Source organism: Pelophylax lessonae (genome assembly GCF_965119305.1).
Source record: "Pelophylax lessonae genome assembly, chromosome: 12".
NCBI lineage: Eukaryota > Metazoa > Chordata > Amphibia > Anura > Ranidae > Pelophylax > Pelophylax lessonae.
This window is the reverse complement of record NC_138779.1, coordinates 164,353,412-164,358,676: the sequence shown is the minus strand read 5'-3', so window position 1 is coordinate 164,358,676 and position 5,265 is coordinate 164,353,412.

Sequence of the window (5,265 nt, the reverse complement as noted above, 5' to 3'; positions counted from 1 at the left end):
AAAAACCCATCTAGTTAGCAACTATCCTCTGAGCTTCAGACTTCAGACTCTGATGCCTTAAAAGTTATTAACTTATCCAGTAAAAAACTTGATGAAACTCAAATATATGTTTTATCTCTTGGTCTAACTTTCTGTCCTACGCAAAAAATTGATACTTTCGAACTAATTAAGGATGTTCACTTGTTTGCTCGTAGATTGATGTTTAAAGTAATTTACGACAAAGAAAATCAATCCATAGCAGATCAACTGACCAAATCTAATTGTCTACCTGCACAAGACCAGGAACTATCTCTGGCCGAAATGCAGGCACTCAATGATTTGATGGAACTCTGGGAAGAAGGAGACTCATCAGGTTGGCCTTTCTCTGATGAACCAATTGATCAGATGGCCACTCCAGAAAATTGTGAAGTGGAACCCATCTTTCCCCCTCCATCTTCATACAAATCTAAGTCCCAATTTTTTCCTATATTGCAATCTAACCCTAACATTTGGGCCTTTACCCAACAAGTGATTAGGGAAATCCAGAAGACTAAGTGGAAAGATGTGAATTCCTCTAACCTTAATGATAGTCAGATTAGAGCTATTCAATCACTCCAAAACGACTCCTCCCTTACAATCAAACCCTCAGATAAGGGCGGAAATGTCGTTGTAATGGACACACTGGGGTATGAAGCTATTGGTTTTGAACATTTTGAATAACAAAGATTGGTATAGAAAAATCTCTGAAAGTTTCCTAGCAAGAATAATCATCAAATACCTCCAGCTTATCTTTGAAGCCTATTCAAAAGCCCTGATAGACAAGAAAACTTGGGAATTTTTGAATATCAAGGATCCCAAAACCCCTACTATGTATGCCTTACCCAAGGTTCATAAAAATCTTAAAAAACCCCCTGGGAGACCAATAGTCTCAGGTAATGGCTGTCTAACGGAACGAGCGAGTCAATTGGTGGATGATTACCTGCGTCCCCATGTACTGGCTTTACCTTCCTATATCAGGGACACCAGTGATCTCATCAAAGCCATTGATGGCATCCAGGTCCCTGAGGAGGCGTGGCTAGTGGGTATTGATGTAGAGGCCCTCTACAACTCCATCCCACATCATTGTGGGGTTCGAGTTGTGGAGGGCTTCTTATCAGAAAGAGGAGGTTCTTCAGTGGAATATAATGCCTTTGTCATCTCACTTCTTAGATTTATTTTGTCCAATGTCTTCTTATTTAATGGCTCCCATTACCTCCAGGTGCAGGGTGTGGCTATGGGGACCAAGTGTGCCCCCTCTTATGCCAACCTGCACCTGGGGGGATGGGAGCGTGACCTTTTTTCCAGGGTTAACCTGGAGTCTTTTCTATCCTATATACTCCTTTGGAGAAGATTTATTGATGACATTTTTATGATTTGGACAGGCCCTTTGAGTATCCTTTTGAGATTTTTTGAGGTTCTGAAAGTCAATGACTTCAATCTCAAATTTACCCACACTTATAGCCAGAGGTCTTTGGACTTTTTGGATATTACTATTTATGTAGATGAAGATGGCATTTTGGGTTCCACCCTCTTCCGAAAAACCACTGCAGGCAACACTATATTGAGGGCAGACAGCTCCCATCCTCAACCTCTGGTATCTAGTATACCATACAGCCAGTATTTAAGATTACGACGTAATTGTACGAAATCTGAAGATTTCGAGAGAGAAGCTAAGAACTTACAGAGGAGACTCTTGGGAAGAGGCTATAGTAGGGCCTGTTTGAAAAAGTCTTATCATAGAGCGAAAAAATGGAACAGGACTGATTTGATTTTTGGCAAAAAGAAGAATAAAACTAATACTGATGGGGTACGTCTAATTACACGATATTCTGGTCAACATGACCAGGTACGGTCAATTCTTAAAAAATTTTGGTACCTTTTAGAGGCGGATCATCCAGGTACTAACCAGGCCCGACCCTGCTTAGCATCCAAGATCAGACGAAATCGGGCTCGCTCAGGGTAATGTGGCTGTAGGCGATCACCACTGCCACCCTCGACCCCTTTGAACTTGGCCATGGCAAGATGGCACCTCAGGAGAAACAAAAAGAAAGCCAACAAATAAAGGAAAAGCCAAAAGCCTACAGCACCTGGTATTCCCAGGCAGTCTCCCATCAAGGTACTAACCAGGCCCGACCCTGCTTAGCTTCCGAGATCAGACGAGATCGGGCGCTTTCAGTGTTATGTGGCCATAGGCGATCACCACTGTCACCCTCGACCCCTTTGAACTTGGCCATGCCAAGATGGCACCTCAGGAGAAACAAAAAGAAAGCCAATGAATAATGGAAAAGCCTACAGCACCTGGTATTCCAAGGCTGTAGCGGAAGGGACACTGAGAGTGTGGCTTGTGTTGAAAGAATGGCCATAATATTACTGAACAGTGTCCCTGAGGAAATATATAAAGAAATATTGCAGATTGCTAGAATATGGCAGCAGTGTTTCTTAGACCCCTGCTAGTGGGGTGCGGTTTGTTATTGTGAATACCTGCATTCCATTGTCCTATTGTTTCTGTCTGCCTTGTAAGCATATTATGGGATGTGTGTTTGTGTGGAATGACTCGAAGAGGGAGGGGGTTTTGGAGAAGTGTAGATCTCTTGTGTTTTCAATAAACAATGCATTCTGAGTTGACTCCCAGCCCATGTACATGTCATGTCTTTTATGTTTTCTCCTTTTTGTTACCCAGAAATGTTCACTCTCAAGAAATGTCTATGAAAACTCCTGAAGAAGCTATTATGAAGATGGCGAAACATGTAGAGTTGAAATTTTCGAGTGCATTTTCTTGATTTTATCATTTTATATTGATGTATTGTCTTGTCCTCACTTTTGATGTGTAATAAAATGTACAATTTTTGAGAATTCAGATTTTTCTCCATCATTTAGCACCGTTAAAGTCCCACTTGCCCCCCTCCATTGTAGTTACTCAATTAAAGGGATGTGGTGCCTTTTACTTCATCTCTAGCAATATCTCTTTAAAAAATTTACGATTAGGGATTACATTTCCCACTACCCCTGTATTGCTGGAGAAAAATGTGTATTCATTATATTAATTAAGTTTAGCTTGTTCTTGTTATACATATTTACAATTTTTGTTTTTTCTATGAGGTATTTTGACTTGTAGGCATTTCTTAGCTACGTTTAAGTGGTATTGTGACTTAGAAACCTCTCCCCCAGTGGCCCTGGTTTCCTTAACCATGGATGGCTACTGTGGGAAAGATTTTGATGGATTAATGGACAAGTTCCATCAGGCTCAAAGTTCATCAGTGGGAGGAATTACCCTTGACCACTTCTTCTTGAGATTGCGTAGATTATTGGAAAAAAAATCCAAGATATTTTGGAATAAAAAATATTTTTTGAAGTATATTGATGAAAAATTGGTCCCTTGGGGACTAAGAATTCAGATTTTTCCCCTAATTAAAACAGTCAATGCCGAATTAAAAAGTGAATGGGAATCAAATCTGCATTCTTGTTCTCTAAAAATGATGAATTTATTGTGTTCACAGTATACCAAAGATTTGGAAATTGTGAATAACAATATCAAACAACTCTACTTAGATAGTGTAACATTATTAAATGATCCCTCCTTCTCTCAGAGAGATAACAAAATGCAAAAACAATTAGAAAATTTTGTAGGCAATTTGATTAAGACTAAAGAAAAGAAATTTGCCAGAGATAAGCAAGCATACCAACAGGATGAAGCTTATCACTGGACCAGAGAAAGAAATAACAAACGTATAACAAAAAATACATATAAAAATCCCCACTCAAGCTCTTTTCATTCACAAACAAACACCAATGATGTGAGTGATTCTGACTTATCATCTCAATCATCAACATCATCCTCTCATACTAAATCGCAACGTCATATTAAAATGAATGGTTCCCACAAGCGCAAAATAGAAAATAAAAAAGAATCTAACACCTCTTCTAAACGCACTCCACTTTTCCCTTCGGAACATCACCAACAATTTCACCAATCCCCTTCCCAATTATCACAAAATCTTGGTGAGTTAGCCATTGAAAATTCAGTAGCTACCCCAAGTCTTAATGCTACACATTCCCTTAAGATGAATCACAGCACAGTAGTGAACAATGAAATTCGTACTGCACTTATTTTTCAGCCCTCAAAAAACCCATCTAGTTAGCAACTATCCTCTGAGCTTCAGACTTCAGACTCTGATGCCTTAAAAGTTATTAACTTATCCAGTAAAAAACTTGATGAAACTCAAATATATGTTTTATCTCTTGGTCTAACTTTCTGTCCTACGCAAAAAATTGATACTTTCGAACTAATTAAGGATGTTCACTTGTTTGCTCGTAGATTGATGTTTAAAGTAATTTACGACAAAGAAAATCAATCCATAGCAGATCAACTGACCAAATCTAATTGTCTACCTGCACAAGACCAGGAACTATCTCTGGCCGAAATGCAGGCACTCAATGATTTGATGGAACTCTGGGAAGAAGGAGACTCATCAGGTTGGCCTTTCTCTGATGAACCAATTGATCAGATGGCCACTCCAGAAAATTGTGAAGTGGAACCCATCTTTCCCCCTCCATCTTCATACAAATCTAAGTCCCAATTTTTTCCTATATTGCAATCTAACCCTAACATTTGGGCCTTTACCCAACAAGTGATTAGGGAAATCCAGAAGACTAAGTGGAAAGATGTGAATTCCTCTAACCTTAATGATAGTCAGATTAGAGCTATTCAATCACTCCAAAACGACTCCTCCCTTACAATCAGAAACCTCAGATAAGGGCGGAAATGTCGTTGTAATGGACACACTGGGGTATGAAGCTATGGTTTTGAACATTTTGAATAACAAAGATTGGTATAGAAAAATCTCTGAAAGTTTCCTAGCAAGAATAATCATCAAATACCTCCAGCTTATCTTTGAAGCCTATTCAAAAGCCCTGATAGACAAGAAAACTTGGGAATTTTTGAATATCAAGGATCCCAAAACCCCTACTATGTATGCCTTACCCAAGGTTCATAAAAATCTTAAAAAACCCCCTGGGAGACCAATAGTCTCAGGTAATGGCTGTCTAACGGAACGAGCGAGTCAATTGGTGGATGATTACCTGCGTCCCCATGTACTGGCTTTACCTTCCTATATCAGGGACACCAGTGATCTCATCAAAGCCATTGATGGCATCCAGGTCCCTGAGGAGGCGTGGCTAGTGGGTATTGATGTAGAGGCCCACTACAACTCCATCCCACATCATTGTGGGGTTCGGGTTGTGGAGGGC